At 36.6% G+C, this 21,109-nt stretch overlaps 1 protein-coding gene across 10 annotated transcripts in view; it reads left to right on the forward strand.

Moving 5' to 3' along the window:
- LINGO2 (leucine rich repeat and Ig domain containing 2) overlaps window positions 1-21,109 on the forward strand; it is a 537,865-nt gene that overhangs the window by 91,304 nt on the left and 425,452 nt on the right. For 9 of the 10 annotated variants that reach the window (XR_013943646.1, XR_013943647.1, XR_013943648.1 and 6 more), the window contains exon 14: window positions 529-773. The gene's annotated coding sequence lies outside the window, so the exon portion shown is untranslated. Of the gene's footprint in view, window positions 1-528; window positions 774-6,733; window positions 10,353-21,109 lie in introns of those variants that run through there. The other variant, XR_013943655.1, reaches the window with a different exon arrangement.

The following is a 21,109-nucleotide window of genomic DNA, read 5'->3' on the forward strand; positions in this document are numbered from 1 at the left end:
GAAGCGGTGAACTCATCTGCTTCACCATATGACCAAGTGATTTTGCCATGTCTATGCTTTCGTATTGTAATCACTTACTTGAAACTAGTAAAAAGTGACCTGTGCAAAATGTCTCAGCCTTTATGTATGTGGTATTAAATATTTTTTCACCTGATTATAGCTATTATAGCTTTTTTTTTTTTTTTTGTAGTACACTGGCATTGTTTCTCACTGTCTTTACTATGGTTGTCTTTTGCTATGGTTGTTTTCAAGGCAAAACAAAAGGCAAGGTACCCATCAGTATCATGTAATAAAGGTGTGGTTGAGGTAGTTATATTCAATTTGACAGTGCTGCATGAATATGAAATGATTCCAAATTTAGAATCAATATTATATTGCACCAAGAGAAAATAAAAACCTGTTCCTTACATATGCCAAATTGTGAACTTATTTTCTAGCATACTTTCTGAATAATCTTTCTTTAAAATCAAATAAGATATTTTGCACTTGCTGAAGTGTTTTTTGTTTTGTTTTGTTTTGTTTTTGCAGATGCATAGTTGGCCAATGTTAGAGATGAGATTGCATATGAACTCTTTGAATGCTGTCTGATGTGTGCCTGTTTTGAGAAATAGTCATCTGCTGCCTGACATTTCAGTCGTACATCAGTAGAATTTTGTTAAATACTGAGACATTTTGACTAGCCAGCTCCTGACTTTTCTGTTCTCAAGAAAGAAATATACTAGTGTCCTGTTCGTGCCACATTAATATTCGGAAAAAGCACTTGAATGACATGGGTATGTATCACTTGAAGTCAAGGGGATTGTAACCTGAAGTTAAGTTCTGCAGACCAATCAATTCAATGGCAAGGTCACAGATTAATTTGAAAATGTAAAATCAGCTGTTTGTGGAATGTGCTGCTGAATAACCATCAGCTTTCAGGAAAATGTTTCTTGTTCATTGTGGAAGTAGGAATGTAACAGTTTTAGGGGACAATTATCGTATAATTACTTAATTTTACAGTTTTGGAGTATGTAAATAATGGTTTTTAAAAATGTTTGGGGCTAATCTACATTTACATCACCTTTTATATAAAACAGGTGAAGTAATAAATGCCTCACACAAGCAGAAAAATCCAAGTAGGATGAAACCGCAAAGCACTGAAATTAATAAGGCATGTTGTATGTATGCGTTGATTAAATTAGTGGTGTTTATTGCAGATGTAAATCTGCAGTTGCAACAAGACTTCTTAAAATAGAATAGAAAGCAGAAATACTGAGGTTTCTTGAAACTTTGTCCTGGATTTTCCTTGACTGTACTTCATAAGGCTTACTCATACTAGCAGATTTAACTCATATGAGTAATGTTTTTCATGATCAGAGCCATACTCTGTTAACACCATGTTAAAGGTAGATCACACAAGGGACTGTTTTACACTGAATGTTTGTTTGTGCAGATTAAAATTGCAATTCCAGTTAATTAGTAATTGTATGATGTAGACAGTAAAATTTCATGGGAATGCGTTTAGACACAATTCTCTAGAATCACTGATTATTAATTATTACATAGCAAAATGCCATGTTTTATAAAATGTTCTTCTTAAATTGAGCAAAATTTATAATGTATCAATATTTTGTAAAGCATAGGAATATGCAGGTAGTACTTAATGAAGAAAACAATTGCTATGATAACAGCAAGGTAAAATCTTTGTGTTGCTGGTGATATATACTAGAAGTAGGATATTTTTATAAACACAAATGCATGAACTTTCTCCTGAGATTTTCTTTTGAGAAGGACAAGGGTGGTTACAGATGCCTTTTTTTTTTTTTTAATTTAATAGTCAATGAGCCTAAGTATTGTTTCTATTAATATTTACTGTCTTAATGTAGCTGTGAATTAAACCTTCTGTCTACATTGCTGCCTACTTCCTCTCAACCATTACTGAATCTTGAGGCAGAATTCTGTGACCATTAACAGGACATTTTCTCTTTTCCTAGAGCATGTGTATATCTTGGCTGCATTTTTGCACATTTTGCATTTTGCATGCAAATGCATGCTACATTTTGTTTGTCAGAACAGCACAGCAAAATGTTTGCCTTGTGCTGAAAAGCTGCTTTTGCATTAATCTTTCGTAGAAGAGTAATTTTTCTGTGCCTCTATATGTATGGTGTACTGCTTTTAGAGTCCAGAGGGAGAAACCTGAACTTCAAAAAAAAAATAAAAAAATTATGTTAAAAAGGCATTGTTGCTGAGCATCAGGATGTACAAGAAATATACGTTTTAGATGCTGCCTTCCATTACACAAATCCAATACTAGTAAGCCGTAAATACCTTTTCTTATTCACTTAGTAGGCTGGTTAGCAATGGATTCCATGTGTCAATGCATGCGTAGATAAAAGGCTACAACAGTCTGTGGTAATGATGCTCTTTTGCCTAAGGAGTGCAGGATGATAAAGAGGGTCTGAAGCACGAGAGAAGTACATCCTTTAGCCAACAGGTAGCCAAAGAGTAAACAGCAGCTGCTTCTGGGGGGGGCTGTCGTGACAGTAGGGAAGGGGTTGTTACATGTCAAGGCAGTAGACATACTACCCACTCATCCTAAATATTGTCTATTACTTTCTAATTGTCCAAACTAAGAATGACGTTGTCAGATAAGCACTTTGTTGCCTTTTCACAGCTGTGTTCCTCACTGTCATGATTTGTGTAGAGATTTGATGTTTATCCTTGATCCTGGCATCTGGATCATGTGATTAGGCAGGAGCTTTTGTTCCCGTTAAAAAATGCAAACAAAAAGAACACACAGAGAAACAAATTCAAAAAGTGTTCTAAATGTCGTCTTAAAACCTAAAAACTAGGAATCAATCTTTCCTTGCTTATAAATTAATCTCAGGGGGAGAGGCAGCTGAACTGCAATTTTTAATTATTAGGAACTTCAGATACTGTGTAAATAGCAGCTGGAGGAGGAAGACAGGGAAAAACTACTGTAGGTCTGTGGGTTTGTTTTTTGTTGTTGGTGGTTGGTTAGTTTTGGTTTGGTTTGGTTTGGTTTGGTTTGGTTTTGGTTTGTCTTGATCCTCTTTTGTTTTCCATTATCTGATGATCCTGTGCTGATCCTGTGCATAAATGTAAAGTTCCGTGTTCATTTTAGATTAAAAAATAAGTACAAGAATAAGAGTATCTATGTCAAAGGTAGCAAGTATCAGAAGCATAAGAAATGTATAAGAAGCAAGGTAATGTTTTAGCATTGTTGTGAAGGAGATTAAGGAATAAAAGGGAACTTATCTTTGAGTCTGAACTAGGAAGCGTCTGGAGTAATCAGCTATTTCATATGTTATTTTCACAGTCAGGGAGAGTTTGGTGAAGGGAAAGAAGAAGACTGAAACAAAGAATTGTAAGGAAAATAGATCTGTGGCTTTTGTGGAAAATACCTAGCAATTACATTAAAGTTTCTGTCTTTTGTGCCATTGATTCTTGGGACTCTTTTAATTGTGATGGTTCTTATTCTTTCAGTTTTTCTCTCCCTTTTTGTCACCTTTCCTCATCTCAAAGAGTTTCTGGTCCTGTATAGTTCTGGTTATCATGTCATGACATGCTCCTGAATACTTTATAAGGAAGTGTGTGCATTCCAGTAGTGGTCCATGATCAGGTTGGGACAAATACAGGCATCCTTCCAAAACAAAACAAAACAACAACAACAACAACAAAACAAGGACACATATCAAGTAGCTTTGCAGGCATATGGAGTCTCAAAGAAACATGAGAAGTTTCTATTTAGTTTTGTAGGTAACCTCAGATAGGGCAACACAGGTTATTGTAAGCTGTGGAACCAAGTCGAAAACTCCTCAGGCGTGAGAAGTTGAAATGGCCATTAATTACGTATTTCTGTTAGAAGAGAGGTTGTAAGACAGTCTAGCATAAGCAGGACCCTAAATCCAGTCTGCATTGTATTCAAAACTGTTGTACTATAAATGTTTTTAAAGTTAGCTGAGTTGCCATCTTTGATTTTGCATTTTTTTCTGTAAGTTGATTGCATAGTGGAATTTGCATTTACCTACAGTAACTTCCAGCTCTGTATCTCCTCCCAGACTACCCTTTGAAGTTGTCCCTGCTGAAAATTTTCTTAGGTCCTGTGTTTTGTTTTTTTTTTTGTCTACCCAAAATCAGTTTAGCTTTTTTTTTTTTCTTTCTTATAAAATAGGTAAAACTTTGTCAAGTAGTTTGGCAACAAGGGATTCAAATGTGATGTATTCCTCGTAAATAAGTGATCTGACAGGAAGAACACAAATCTTCAGAAGTTGGATCTGTAGTATCACACATCCAGTGACAGCTTTTCAAGCACAGTGGAGGCAATAGTTAAGAGTTAGTGCTTGATTTCATGTTTTTCTGTCTCTTCTGACACTGGGTCACGTGATACCCTTGAGTCCAGTTCCTTAATACAAAATGGAGATGGATCGAGCTACCTTTCTCTCTCCTGCAGGTCCTTGGAATCCTTGGTGCAAGGTAATGCCAGAGGCATTGCCGTAGCTGAACCTTAACCATGTGTGACGTTCTTACTTTCTTTAATATATTTTTGCTCTGCTGCATCCTGCTATACAATTTTGCATGTTTCTAAGCGCTGTGGTATGGGCCCAGCAGGCAGCTCAGCACCACACAGCCACTCACTCACTCTCCCCAGCAGGATAGGGGAGAGAATCAAAGGTAATGTGTGAGAGCTCGTGGATTCGGATAAGGGCAGTTCAACAGGTAAAGCAGAAGCTGTGCATGCAAGCAAAGCAAACCAAGGAATCCATTTGCTGCTTCCCACTGGCAGGCAGATGTCAGCCACTTCCAGGAGAGCAGGGCTCATCACGTGTAAAGGTTTCCTGGGAAGACAAACATCATCATTCCTAATGTCCCCCCTTCGTCCTTCTTTCCCACAGCTTTTATTGCTGACCATGACATCCCATGGTATGGGATATCTCTGTGGTCCATTTGGGCCACCTGTCCTGGCTGTGTCCCTTCCCAGCTCCTGGTACACCTCTAGCCTCCTCACTGGTGGGGCAGCACGAAGAGCTGGAAAGGCGTTGGCTCAGGTCAGGTACTGGTCTGCAACAACTGAAACATCAGTGTGTTATCAATCCTGTTTTTCATCACAGATCCAAAACACAGCACTGTGTGAGCCTCTATGAAGAAAACTAACACTGTCCCAGCCTAAACCATGACAGTAATATCTTTAGCAAAAAAAAAAAAAAAGTTTTATGTTTTGGTCTCAGCTTTCTTGCTGAAATGCAAGAGGAAAAAGTAAGTATAGCAATGGTGTTAAATGCAGTTTACGGTTCTTTGACAATACATTTTAAAGAATGCCTTCTGTAGGGTAAAGTTGCATGGCATGGGAGAATGATTATGCTCCCAAGGAATGTTACTTATACATTTTTATCATTATTTTTTAACATAATAAAATGAGGGTATGCTTTTTTTGGTCATACTCTCAAAATAACTGGGCTGAAGGAAATGTTATTGTTGTCTTTGCCACCTCTTTCATACCAATATTTTCTTAAAGACCTAACAGATTTGGCTCAGATATGGAAAAGACTCGTTTTTAAAGAAAGTGCAGTTCAGTCAACTCATTCTATAACTGTGATCCCCAAGCCTCCTGTCCCATCCCACCTAATTCTGGAGATGTCTTATATCTGTGGATACCTGAGCTTCTCAGAATGAAGTTTCTTTAGGGCCTCAACTATTGTGGATGTCCACAGGTATCTTAGGCTTGTATTCCACTACAGAGTCTACAGAAAAATTTAAACCAGTATGTACCAATTTTCTTAAGTCATTACAGCTGCAACCATGCTCCAGCCCCCCCCCCCCCCCCCCCAACCTTTTATTCAGAATATAGGCCAGGATATATATCCTTATTCTGTGTATTCCTATTTCCTATTTCCTGGTCTGTTTACCCATTGTTGCATTGTTGTTTCTGGCTGTGAAAGCGAGGGGCTGAGGGACTCAAAGAGGTCCAAAGCAATGGGAGAAGTTTTACAGCTTTGAAGATCATTTGTATATTTTACAGAGAGGACTAATCCAGTCTTTGGACCACAAGTTGGAAATTCAGTTCCCTTCTTCATTTACAATCTTAAACTGCATTATTTTTTGCTTGCTTTTTTGTTGGTTTGTTTGTTTTTTTCTATGGCTGACTGCAATGCATTCAGCATTTCCCTTTTCTGCAGAATGAAATCTCCAGCAGGAAAGAGCATTTGTTCTCCTGCCACGAACCAGAAAGCAAGAGTGGATATCCATGGGGCTGCTGAGTTAGGTTATGTGTTTTCTTCCCATGTACTCGACAACTGGGAAGTTCTAAGTGAAAGACCACGAAGATACTGGTTTGATTTTTGAAATTATACAACCCCGAGGTAGAAGTTGTTGCCAATTATCTGCATTTAAACATGATAGATTGCTATATCTTTTTCTGCAATATCATGAGCCCCATATGAAAATGAATATCACCTTCTTTTGATTACAGTCTTTGTGAGAAATAATCCATATACAGAATTCTCCTACAAAACTCTTTATAAAGTGTATGCTCATTTTGTTCTTTTAGATGTTTCTAAAATGCTCGGCTATTCAAAATACTCTCATTTCACCCGTCATGATGAGACACCATAAGATAAGGTTGTGCCTGTTATGTGTGAACACACCAGATTATTGTAAATGTGAGAGTAAATACATTGGCAAATGTACAGGGTTGTTCTCTATTGGTAATTTTTCTTCTCTGTTATATTTCCAGCAGACAGAGGACAACAGTCTGAGAGGGTTCCTTTTAACTCCACAACTAACAGTTACCGAGCAGCAGTGGGGATACTTGGTTATAGTTGTGATAGTGGGCAACATATGCAAGATGTTTCCCATATAAATCTCAAGGAATTTCCAATGGCATTAAAAATATGAAGTCTGATATTCATCAGTGGACCATGACTTTGTTAGGTCTGTTCACACTTTTTTTTTTCCCCCAAAATTGTTTAAATAGATTTAAAAGGCCTTGTGCAAACTAGTTACTTATATTTGCAACAATTTTTATAGTTACAGGTTCACAGAAATGAAAGAGAAATAAATTCTTTGCTCTTACTTGCTCATCTTGTTTGACGTTATTTGTTGCTATATCCATTATTTCTAGCTGTTTTAGACAAACATAATGACTTGTGTACCAAAGATTTGTTATCATAATGAGAAAAGCCTGTGGTGCTACAGCTCTGTTATTCATGATTCTGACAAAAATTCTTCCTGGAAATTTATAATGAGAGAATACCAAATCCATTTTTGCCAGTCTGTTTTATGGTAAAGGCTTCTAAGTTCTCCTTCCTTCCCATATTCTTTTATTAAAAAAATAATGAGAAGAATTTTACTTGAGAGGCACTATTTACATTGTTATACTGTGTAACTGATTAGCAGATGCTCTGGGTTAGAATATAATGTCTGTTTATATTACAGCCACAAAACGATTGCCTTATCTTTCACATGATTGCTTATGAAACAAATTAGCCTTCAGAGTAAGGATTCATATGTTCTCACAAACTAACCCATCTATTTGCCAGTTGTGCTATTTAATTAACTGACATGTCTCCCTTATGACCATCAGGTTGCAAGTTCATTTCCTAGGGGGATGTAATAAAGTCTTTTTTCTTCTCTAGCCTCTGTTTTTGATTAGGTAATATGGTCAGCCACAGCTTCTTCCCTGAATTATTCTAAATGCCTAAAACATTGCTTCAACATAAAATATATATTTGCAAATTTATTTTATTTTGGCAAATGTTCCTAATGAGGTACGGTCATATTAATTGAGTCTTCTATTTATTTTCAAATCTCTTTAAAATACAGATCAATTTAATCATTGTATAACTATTTATTTTACTTACATTTAAATCATAGCCTAGCATTTCAGCCTTTAAGTATTTAATTATGTAAATTTCTGTGAAATTACAGTCTCATTGCACAGTTCTGGGCTTCATTGATGATGGCAGAGGTGTGCAGTTATACTTTCTCAAGTCCATGAATGTTAGCAATTTAGACATGAATTGAGAAGCACAGGTTTTAAAATACCTTTCTTGGTTTTCTGATTCACTACATGAAGATGAGAGTAGTTACTGCATAGGATTTTGTGGGCCATTACACACCTAAAATATTTTGAGACCTTTCGAATATTCTGTACAGAGACCTACAGCCCCTAAAGAATCCATACAGCATTGCCCATTCCACTAAGTTTCTGTAAGTATTCAAATGGAAGAGAGCTGATCAGAAGCTGGTGCTTGACAAATCTTGGGAACTGGTTTCTTAAGTGATAAATACTGTTGGTCAAAAGTCAGGAGCTCTTGGGTCCTGAATCACAGCTCTTCTGTTGTGCCCAGTTTACAGGGAGTTCAGGATCTTCTTTCAGTAAGAGATGGGAGCCCAAGCTCCTGCCTCGACTAGAGGCAAAGTTCATTTCCAAGCAGAGCAGCTATTTCTGACCTTCTACTCCCACAGAGTTCAGAAGTCATGGGAAGTACCTGTCCTTCACAGTCAGGGTCAGTTTCTGAATACCAATTGCTCCTTCTGTGTGTGGAAACGAACCTTCATGATCTGTGCCAGTCTAAGAAAAAGCTCTTTGCTTTTGTGGTGTCATTTCTCTGCTCTCTTTTGTGTCCCTGGTTTAAACAGTTTTAAACATTGCAGGATGTCAGTAAATAGGGGAATGAAAAAAATATATTCTTTTTCCTTTCCCTTCTGAGTGTTTCTTGTGATTCCTTACTCTCAGAACAGCTTGTGGTGGTGATTTATGGATTTACGGTATTCTCATTTTCATCACATTCAGGGAAAAATAAAATCATATGAGTATCTTAATATTGATTTTTTTTTTATTTTTTTTTCCCAAAGGAAAGCATTCACCAAAGCCACCAAGCTTTTAGCAAAGCAAGCTAAACCTATTGGAGAAAAATGAGAATATTGTCAAATATTTTTCTGTGTACTCTCCGAACTTTAGTGTTTTCCTTGGCCCGTATATTAAACAAATGTGTACATTTGTTTTTTAATACTGAGCAGCATGATGCAGATTATTAGACACAGTTCTGTGATTTTACTTAATAATTTGAATAGCCAGTGTTTCATTTATGAGACAAATTCTTCTCAGCACTGTATAACAGGTTACTACGAACCTACGAATTAACTCATTTCTAAAAAATCGTGTGGCATGTACATGAGCTTACAGACCACAGAGAGTTCAAGAGGTGAGATGTATTTCTAAGTCAACAATTAACAAGTATTTGAATTCAGAGGACAGCTTAGGAAAGCAAAATGAAAGCACAGAGAAGACAGATCCCCATCTCAGTCCCAGCAGACCTTCCTCCAATAGCAGATGAACTAGACTTGCTGTGGGCAGGAACATCAGTGAAGAATGGAAGGAGGTGAGGCAGTGATGTAAAAACAGCCTCCCCCTGAACCAAGTCATTTCTTCCGTTCTCCAGGGTGTGTCTGTATTCATGCCTGCTCATAAGTATTTTGTTTTCTTTTTAAAGTGTGGGTCTTAAGGGGTTATTTGTTGAGTTTATTTGTTTTTGTAGTTCAAGCTGGCCCTGCAGCCTTTCCTCCACATGAGAAGCTTAAAAACAAGCGTAGTATGAGGACTTAGATTAAGTGGTTTAAGCCATTTTTTGTGTCTCAAATCGTTTCCTATTAGCCTTGTTTGAAAGACGTGCATTTAATCTATTATTTACATAATTCTACTGAGTTTATCAAGTACATATGTTGAAGTTAAAGTAGCATTTGTTCCCTTGAGTTTGGTAGTGTTGTCCATTGCTATGAACCAAAACTGCGCAGCATTGTTTTTTCAGAATATTCTTTTAATGGTCAATCAATTTTCATAGAAAAATATTTTTAATAAAACCTTCAGTCTGCCTTGAGCAGGCTTGTACTGTGTTTTCTGCTCTGTTTTCTCCATTTCCTCAGTTGTGTGACATGGAAAGCAACAGGAGCTCATTAAAATATGTGGTGATAATGTTACATTACACATTTTGTTTTTTGAAAAGGTAAGCTTGCATACAACAGTTGTTGTATCATGAATGTTTTGGTGTAGTTGCTTCATTCAGGCTTCTCTGCATTTGAAAATTCCAGTAACTTCCACAAACCCTTAAAACCATCAAAACATTGTCCAATCAGAGCACAATTTTAGACTTATATTTTATTTAAAAAAAAAAAAAAGGTTCAGAATACTTGTGAAGGCTTTGATGAAACTGTTGTAGATGGGAGATGATCACGGGGTGCAGGGAGCTTTGGATCTGATCTCTGCAACAGGCCAGTATTTTAAAAATATTGTTTAAATAGTGGTGGGTAAAAACAAGGTCAATTGACAATACCAACTTCTCATCCTGAAATGCTCTGTGGGACAAGGGGGGAGGGGGGGGGCACTCTGGTGGCTGGGGGAGGTAGGGAGAGGTGGTGCTGCACCTGCTCGCCTGTCTCCCTGTTGACGTAATCATGAGCAAAAAGGGAGAAAATTAGGTTTTGCTTTTCTAAAGATACCATTCAATGTGAATGTCTGGCAACAACTCAAGGTTTATTGAAATGCACTGACTGTCAAGAACACCCATACTTAGAAGAAGCATTAGATATATTTTTTCTATGAAGAAGCTTCATCCCAAAAATAAGTGATCCAGGAAGTTAGAGGAGTAAATGGTAAGGTGGTATTAAAATGGGAAGTGCCTTACAGTCTTCTCTGTGATAGTCTGTACTGATGTACTGATATGACTGCCAGAAAGCAGTTTGACTTAGCAGTTCTAACTTAGTATACTTTTTTTTTCTTTTTTTTAACTAATCATTAGTTAGGGATTAAAATTTTGTCCCACATCATATATTATTTTGTAAGTGACTTTTTGGCATCATTCCTGTGTCCACTGCTTAAACACATTATGTTTCTCATAGTAGGATACTTCCAGTAATAATACTGTATCTTTAAAATTTGGAGAAAGGTAAATAGTCTGCTTTTCACTTGAAAATTTTCTTTTTGCTTTTGTGTATCAGAAGTCCAATAAAAGATTGCTACAGGTTAAAGTAGATTGCACATAATTGACATGCTTTTAACTATCAGCATGTTTATTTCCCTATGTTGTGTAGAAATGCTGTATAGGAAAAAGGAAATAAATTTGATACTTTTGAAGTAGACTCTGCATGCAAAACAGAACATCTGTGAAAACTGTCTTTAAAATGCTTTTATGTTATTAGTTCTTTTCACTTAAGAAATACTAACATACATGTAATTACTTTCTTTGTAATCTCAAGGAAAAATATTTTGTAGATGCACTGAGGCTTTCTATAGAACTGTGTGAAATTTCAAAGAAAGTATTGTGTGCATCGCATCATTTTAAACACATATTTTTAGTATGAATCCCTTTCCTTTGTGATGAAATGAAAATGTTTTATTTTAAATGCTTCTGCAAGCATTTAATCTTGCAATTAAAAAATAATACTTTGTCTGGAAATTTACTGTGACCTTTTATGCATATGCTTGCATTACTTGCACTGCAATGCTTTATTTGTACTATTTGATTTTGGGATTGAAAAGCATAAGCAGGGCTTCCAGGCTGCTTGTTACAAAAGCAGTCTCTCACCATGCATTTCAAGCTAGCTCCACAGTTTCATGAGATGCACGTCAAATCCTTAGACTCCTTACTTTACCTGAGATTTGCCCTCTCTCTCTCTCTAATGTGGAAGAAAGAAATAGATGTTTTTTTTTGAAGTGTTTATCATTAATCATTATCTGATTATCTGATTAATCATCCTGTAATTTCAATGATGAGACCTCAAACCTTCTGGATATAACCAGCTTATTTGTAGTAACTGTGTGCACAGCGGATGAGTAGGCCCACTTTTAGCAAATCATGATAACGTAACTTTACAAACTGGTAGCAAGCCATAACTCAAAACAATTTTATAAGCAGGTGGGTTTTAGTTTTATGGCGTCGTTGCTTGACTTGACATATTCATCCTTCTCAGCTCCCAGCCCAGTTACCTCTTTCTGTACAACTGCCATTCTTGTTTGGTAACTTTGGTGAACATCTTTGTTACCAGAACGATGTTTCCATTCTTGTTCTCCAGACCTTCAGCATGGTATACCTCTGAAGTATAACCACTCTATTACCTGAGCACTATTCTCATGTAAGAGTAAGTAGTCTTATGATTTATTACAAGTATTGCTATGAACACTCAGAATACTTTCCACACCACATTTACTTCCATAACTTTGCTTATTGTTCTCAAAGGCTCCTTGCTGCACCAGCTTTCCTGAGTTGCTGCTTAGTGCTTTAGATGACACAATGTCAGTTTCTTTAACATCAATGCCACTGTAATGATTTACAGCCATTTGAGTAGTCTGATTACCTGCAAAAGGACTGGGCAGCAGGTTTCTCCCTTGCTTCTTTTATTCTGTTTTGTTGTTTTTGGATTATTTATTCATTCATTTCCTTTTTTTTTTTTTTTCCTTTTCTATTTGCCTTTGAAACACCACTGTCCGACTATCTTTCACCTCTATGGCAATGTATTGTGGACTGACTCCCTATCTCGCTCAGTTTAACAAAGCTCCACTTCCACTTTTCTTAATATGCTAAGTAATCCTTTTAGCTGTGTTCTGTCTTGCCTTGTTTCCTTTCCCACCATTTTCCCACTTTTCATTTCCCTTTTCTGTGAGTCACCGGTCCCAACATTTCTACCTTTTCCTCCTCATTTCTCCATTGGTTTAGTCATACAGAGTCTCTGTGAATTTGATGCATGCGTTTATATCGGTGCTCGCCCATCTCACCTGTTGGAGCTTTGTGCTTACTCCTTCGGAGTAGTCTTGAGAAGTGCCTTTGTTACCCGGCAGACGATGGTTCTCCATTCATGGTTTGTCACTAATTGCTCTCTCACTGAGTGAGCAGCACTATTGTCTTTTAGAAACTCAGACCAGCAACTGCTGCTTAGTATTTCTCAGGGCTGTTGCATCCGAGCTCTCTCACCCATATGCATTGGCACAGCCAGGTCTAACACAAGAACTAATGAACAAGAACTTCACAAACACACTCAAAGTTGAAGAGACGTGACTGCAGGTTGCATCTTCATACCAAGTCTAGTACCTTTATCTCCTCTTCTTTGGCCATGTTGCCTGCTCTGTCCTCAAGGCTTCCACAGTGTCCCTTCATTCTTTCAACTCCATTCAACTTCATTCTTTCAGCTCTTCATCTTCAACTCCTCCTTGATTTCTGCCACCATTTTAGCTGGTCTGTCCTTTTTCTTCCGTACTTCCCATCAGTAAATTCCACCGCCTTTACTTAGCTTTGTCTCTTTGCTTCAAATTCTGCTTAGCCTTTTTCCAGTTTCTCTGGACTTGTGCTCTCAGATTCAGATTTTGCCCTGTCCCATCAGTGGAAGTCACTGTTTTCTTATCCTCGAGTAACCTATTCACAGCCAGTTTGCAGGACAACTTTTAATCTGTCCCCGCCTTGACTTATTTTTATTTTTCTTCTCAAAATCTTGTTTAAAGACTGTTCCTTCTTCTTAGTAATTTCAGGTATGATGCACTTGATTTTTTATTCCCTCTCTCCCTGTCTGTGGTGCATTGTGATAGCCAAATCCATTCATTGGAATGTCAAATAAATAAATAAATAAATAGAGCTGGTGCTTGATAACTGAGAAGTCTGATTCAAACCCCTAGGAAGGAAGTTGTGCTAACATTTTGGTCTCTAGCTTGCTAGTCTTTTGGAAATAAAATGAAAAATAAGGACAAATATCTGTAACTCTGCATGTTCATCTTTTGTAAAGTGATTTGAGAGTCTAAAATGTGAGGTTGTAACTCATGGACATTCCTATTTGACTGAAAATAATTAACAAAATATGTAATCTGTGGTTACCCTGCTGTCTAAGCCATGTGCGAAAAAATCTAGCAGGTGCCCTCGTTCTACATTAATTGGGATTTAGTGCTTTTTACACAACCTTTGCTGATAAGTATATTTAGAAATAAATATGCTATAGCTAGAGGATTTTTGAAATATTTGTCACTTCTGCACTTCAATGTACACACTGAACTTCTTTGGTTTCATTAGTGCTTTAATATTTTTTTCATATATAAAGCCTATAGTGGCTGCTGATTAGAAAATCTCATGTAAATGTAAAACATGATACAGATGTATCAAAATACACTTTTGCTGCTACTTTTACTGGGACTTTCCATCAAAATAAGTTTAGCACTGAGCATCAAGGAAGAAAGTTATATATATATTTTTGGTTCCTGAAATGGATTTTGATAAATTGATAGCTGATTGAAGTGATATGATAATCCAGCTTTTCTTATTATTATCCATGTATGAATTCCAGCTTTTCATACTCAAAACCTGACCATCTCATCTACACCCTAAATGAATTTAACAACAAAAAAAATCAATAATCTTATAAAATCACACCAAAAATCAGAAGGAAAGGAAACTGCTCACGTATGCAAAAGCAGATATATTAAACAAAAGGGTGGTGGAATATTGTGAAAAATGTGCTAACTTTTTACTTCAGTTTTTTAAGTTAACACAAGTGCTTGTAGAGATTGAAAAGCACAATTGTTTGTCCCTAGGAAGCAGTACTTGTATAATTTTGACCTTTTAAAATAGCTAAGGATTCCTGTGGATTCCTCTTTTAAAGCAATGACTTCCAGTCTACTTATAGGCTTAGAGCCTTTTATTTATTTTTTTTTTAACTTGTCATGCTATTGGAAATTGCACATAACAGAGTCTGAAGAACTCATAGATGAAATTACTCTGCAGAGCTGAGAAGGGAAAACGATTTCAAGATTGACTGTCAGAAGAGTCTCATTCAAGTTACATCACAATGGGAGAAATGTTGATGTGCTACTACAAACCTTATTTCACACGTATTTTGCTGATCTGTCTTATTGTTTGTATTCAAACATGCTCCATATGATGAACTACATTTATTCATGGCATGATGTGCCTTAGCAGTACATCACACTTAATAGGAAAGTTACCTCGATATTCCTAAAATTGATTTTCCTTATTATTTTTTTCAAAATCATAAGTATGCAAAACATGTATTATTTATATTAAAACAAACAGTAATACTGAAACTTTCATGCAAGGACACTTTAGGCATTCTTCTTTCCACCCTCATATCTAATGGTAGGGTTGACTCATTAATGTAATGTCTGTTTAGTCTTATATTGAATTGTGGTCAAGACATACTCAGCCATGAGTGATTTACTGACATCAGTCTTGTGTGAAATTCATTCTACTGTTTGCAGTGTGAGCCTCTGCTTTCATTGTCAGCTACAAGACCATGGCTGGAGACTGTTTGCATTCTGTACCTAGCTGATGAAAGCATGGGTCTCAATGAGATATTTCCTGCTGTTGAATTGCAAATACTTCTTAACTTAGTTTACTTAATTGTTCTTTGCAGGGCACTGCCGGTACCCCTGCAAAACACACACACTTATCAGCCTGATATGAATGTCCCCAGCAGCTCAGCCAGTAGAGCCTTTTGGTTAGTCTCCTGTAAGCTGATTCTTGTTGTTTCGTGATCTGCATCTCAGGCGTTCTCTGTTAATTTTGTCCAATCTCTTGTGTTGTGGCTGGATTAAAACCACCAGGGGTGTCCATAGTGGCCATCATCATGATTATGTATTGACTTCTTGGCAGAGGACAGAGAGTTAATACTGCAAAAGTTGTACATGTGTATACCTGAGACTGCTAAGTGCCAGATCCCAACATTTTTAAGTAGGTGGAAAACCTATGTCCAAAATGCTAGAGCCAGTCTTCTGTATTCAAATCTCTTTATGACATTGTGCCAGTTATTTATTCTTACCATTTCCTTTTTGAAATCGAGATTAACCTCCTTTTATATCTTAAAAGAAGGATTAACTGGGCAGTACACTCTTTTGGAACTGCCAGTTGTAGGTTTTAAGCTGATTTCCAAGATAAGGGTTGCAACTGTTACAGTAGGAAGACTTGTTCAGTTGAGTACTTGACATATAAGTAAATACAAGAAATAATTGTACAGTTCAGTTCTATAAATATTAGAAAATTATTTGGTTGCTATAGCTAGAAAATGTGGAATTTATGTGCCGTATTTAGCAGGACACTAGAACTATATTTCAGTAATCTGTCAAGTTAAATTCAACCCGTGGAGGTGTATGATTCTGAAAACAAATGGCCCTTTCTTAACTGTCACTTTTACTTCAGAAAAAAAAAAAAATCCATCAGAGAGATTGAGTGGTAGTTTTTGTAATAGCTTCTGTTTTAATAAGGTTTTTTTTGTTTGTTTGTTTGTTTTTAATGTGGTGGTCACCTTTTTACCCAGCATCTACCCTGCTTCTTAGAAGCATATGATACACTCAACAGTAATGATAGGTGAAATCACTGATTTACCGGTACTCAGGCTTAGCCATTCTCAGTGTCTTATCTTTAATAAAACAGCACAGTCTTCTGCCACATTTTCAGTTACACTGTTTACTAAGCTATACTTGTGTACAACGTACATGACTTGCAGGTTTTAAATGGTTGCCTTAAATTCTAGAAAGTTCAACACAGTTTTCAGATTTAAAAAAAAAAAAAAAGAGTTTTAATAAATTTTGAACCATGTATGACTGAAGTATTTTTTAGCCTGCACGGTAGTTTCCCTATGATATCAAGGAAAAACTTGTTCTTATTGTTGGCTTTATTTCTTAGGAGAACTTTGAGAAATGGGAAGTCAATGCACTAGGTGGGTGGAATACAGAAATCTAAGAGTAATGGCTTGACTGGCCACTGTGATACTTTCTTCTTTATGTGAAAAGAAAGTTGAAAGGAAATGCAGAAGAACATTCTGTCAGAATGTGTTTGGTTTCATTGTTTTCATGGCTACTCCAGGCAATGAAATGAGGTTTCTTTCTCTCTTGCTGCAATTTTCTTGATCCCTTTAGACTCAACTGTGCTGAGTCCTAGTCTGATGAAATAATAACTACTAATGTTGCTCTCCTCCATGAATCTGTCTTTATAGATCTAGTCTCTTGGAGTTACATGCTGACCCTACAGCAATAAAGAACCCAGACCAGCTTCTCTCCCACTGCAGAGTTTTTTGTTACAGCAGGCAGTTGCAAAGAAAATGTTACCTGAGCTAAGGCACACAGTCCCAGCTCATGTTGTTTATTTCCCTACGAGTCTCTGTTCTCTGGTCAGTGACTCAGAAGAAGGTAATGTCCAGACCAATGTATCTGGAAGACTGCAGTTGCCAAATTTTGTTTAGAGGTGTGTGGATCATTTATATCTACTTATCCTTCTATGGGCTAACCCAGCAGGGTTAAACATGCATTTTGAACCACAGGTTGTTTCTTTCTGTCACGGTCTTCATTCTGTTGCATTACTTTTCTATTAGCTCAGAATTCTCACTGTCTTTAGCTCATAGGCTTGGTAAAAGATCGGTTACAATAGACTGAATAACTTCTAGCATAAGAATGAGTTTTTAACCATGCACTTCTGAGTGCTTATTTTAGAAAGTTTTTTATGTAAGATGACAAGCAAAATGTGTTTTTTGTTAAAATATTTGAATAGGCAAAATTAATATTCACTTGCTCCGTAGATTACATCTACAATCATGTACCAGAGGTATTGCAGAAGAATCATTACGTGATTCTGTATGTGTTGATCTGTGCCTTATAAGCAACTAATACACTTCTCGGTCTTCTCACCAAAACTCCAGTTGCATCTCAATGGCAGCCAGAGAAAAACTAGCTGCCCCTGCTGAGCACTTGTATTGTCAGTGCTCGGATTGACAATATTTATTTCTGGGTATAGAAATCACTGGGATGTCAAAGGATGTCAGGCACCCTGGCTCTAGACGACATCTCAAAAGTTGTTCTGCACCTGTGAATGTGTGGTTTTTGTGTCTCCCTTAGAAACACAGTGGTGTCTATTAAATAATTAAGAGACTTGGTTTATTGCTAGGTTTTATATCACTTCCTCATCCTAGTTTAAAAATTTTCAGTTTCTAACTACAGAAGTAATTATGCTTTTTAATCACCACTCAGAGGAAAAAAAACAAATTGGCAGGGCCCAAGGAGCAGGATTTTAAATTCCTGGCTTGCTTATATTCAAATTGATAAACTGATTATAAAGAATCATTATGATTACCTTACAGGTAATAACTGATCTTTAAAATTGTATTTTCAGCCTTTACTAATATTTTAATGTTTTATTTATTTATTTATTTATTTATTGTTAATGATTAAAATGTACTCTATGGTAGGGCAAAACACCAGAATTTATTTGAAAATAAATTTTAAGAAAGAGTAATTTGGACTGCCTGTTTTGAAGCCAGAGTGGAAGGTTCAAAATAACAGTATTTTGTGGGATAACAATTTCAAAATAATCACCTCAGAATTTTCTGTTATCATTTAGTTTTATTTTAAACTGAATTGTGTTAATGTTTTATGAATATGACTTTGCCTCTCTTTCATTTTTGATTAAAGATTCCTGATTTTGTTCAGGAATTAGACATCTTAGAAACACAGGCTGTTCTCCCACAGCTGAATTAACTGCGCCTTCAGCTTATGGAACTATGTTGCTAAAGGGTCTGAACAGTAGAAGGATCAAGAGCGCTGTTGACCTGAAACAAAACTCCTTTAAGCCTCTCTGATAACTCAGGCAGACTGAAGTCTGAATTGAATTAATGTCCAATAGGTATTATATTGAGGGAAAGTAGTCTCATAATTAGTGCTAAAACACGAAAATGAGACAGATAGTATTCAAATATCAAAAATTGATTTCATAGTAATTTACAAACCTATAAAACAATTTGTTTAGGTGAAATGAATAGCATTGTTGAAAACGCTTGGACAGGAGTGACTACCAATTAAAAAAGGACATTTCCCAACGAGTACTGATGAACAGTCCATGAGAAAAACAAATTGCTAATTACCAATTCATCTTTGTAGTCAGCAGCATTAAGGTCTTGCAACTCTATTATGGACTTATATCTTCCTGGCACACACTAGATAAAGCACACTTAAAGTACCCTGCGACAGAAAATTGTCCATCTTTTTTTTTTTTTTTTTTCCTATTTGTGATACTCAGAAATAAAGCCATCTGCACGCAACAGTCTGTCTTCCTTCCTTTCCCTCCTTTCCCCTTTCTTTCTCTTTGCTTCATTTGTACATAAAATATAAAATAAAATTCACACTGGTTTCAGCAAAAGCAGACCATATATTTGAATGTTTTGTGCTGTCAACTCAACATGGAACTCATTTTCCCTCATGATAAGTGAATATTTTGAATGAAATTCCTATATTTAAACTGAAAGACATTCACATTTATGTGCTTTGTGAATCATTGTACTTGAATGTGCATTTATCACACAGTTATTCAGTATGATTGTTTTATATATCACACAGTTAGGTAAAAGCTTAATATCATGTGTGTTTATTTTTTAATATTTTTATTTCTTTCTGAAGAACAGGCTTATAATTGCTACTGCAGTATGACAGCAAAGATAAATAATAAAGATGGCTGTTAATTAATAGTATATGCCTGTGATTCACATACTGATTGTTCACTAAGAACTATATTTTAAGGAGAAAAAAAAATAAATCATCTTTCTAGTCATCATGGCCTGCAATAGATCATTCAAGTTACTGGGAAGCAAGATGGAAATGAGACTCCCTCTGTGTTATTTCTCAGTGGACAGTATTGTTACACAGGTGGTATAAAGTATGGGGTATGTTCTTTTTTGTCTTGAACCACCTTTCTTACTAAGTGATCAGAGGAAACCTAAAGTGAATCTTGCTACCAAAAGTGAAAAGTATACAAATGATTTTGAACAACTTCATGAAAAGCATACACTTCTCTGCACGCCAGCATCTTCCATACCTCATAGTTTGCAGTAGCTGTTTAGTCTAGCAAAAATAATTTAATGAAGTCTGAGAGTCTGGAAAATAGAAGTGCTTAGTTTAGGTGCTGTGTCACAGAGAGTTATTCTAGATAGGAACTGAAAAAGAAGTAACAGTATTGCAGAAGTTAACTTTTGCTTCTCAAAATGTGCTCGCTCATCAGCAGCAACAGTTTAGTGGACTACTTAGCTGTAATCAGCTTCCTCTTGATAAGTGTGTCACTCAGTTCGCATTTATTGGAGGGCTGATGAATAGTTCTTCTCATGCCTACACTGACCATAAGCTCACGGTAATTACAGGTTACTTCATACATCACATTTATTGCATTCGTTTGGCTCCTGAATGCCATTTTAAATAAACACATACTCTATAAAAGCCTGAGAATACGTGCCTTGAAGGCAGGTAGGGACCTCACCAAATGTGCGGTACTTAATGGCAGTGCAAACACTGAGTGCATAGATGTCAGCAAAGCTAATGATTTTTTTCTTTGCATTTAGTGAGAACCCTCAAAAAGTCTACTGTCTGAAGTCACAGTTTCTGCAGAAAGTCTTTACCTGACACTAGACTGGGGCCAGACTTGCATTTGTAGTACTCTGCTGCAGCAGTCTAGTTTTGACTCCGCCATTTCATTATAGCTGGCTCCCTAAAAATGGAGGATGTGAAGCTGAAGAAACTGTGGTCTGTTATGTGGGTGCTTTTGTGTTGCTGGAATATGCATTGGCATTCTAAGGAAAAGTGATAATGTTCTTTGCACAGTGAAGTCACGTGCAGTAAAAAGGTAAAGCACTGAAGGTAAACAAGATGAAAGTGGGGAGGTGAGGAAGGGAAGGTTGTTCCAGAAAGTGGTAGTGAATGGCTGGCAGCATGTGGCAGGTACTGCCTTTGGCTTGTGGGTTCTGGTTTTTGTTTGTTTGTTTGTTTGTTTGTTTTGTTTTGTTGGCAATACTCCTTGGTATCATTATTGGCATCATTTAGCATCATTTATCTCAGTGGGAGATGTGTTTGAGGTAAGCCAAAGCTGCTACATGGCTATTATGTCAGAACTGTCAGCTGTGTCCTGAGATCACCTCTGGAGCTCAGCTGCTCTGAAAAATATTTTAATATCCCTGTAGGTTTGAGGCTTCCCATTTATACCAGGTAAAGGTGTTTTGATTGGTTGAGTGGGGTGAGAATGTAGGACTTCATCTCTGATACTATTTCTTTTCTGTACAGATTGCCTTGCATGTTTCTGCAGCATCATTA

This window comes from Anser brachyrhynchus, assembly GCF_964034855.1.
Source record: "Anser brachyrhynchus genome assembly, chromosome: Z".
In the NCBI taxonomy this organism is placed as follows: Eukaryota; Metazoa; Chordata; class Aves; order Anseriformes; family Anatidae; genus Anser; species Anser brachyrhynchus.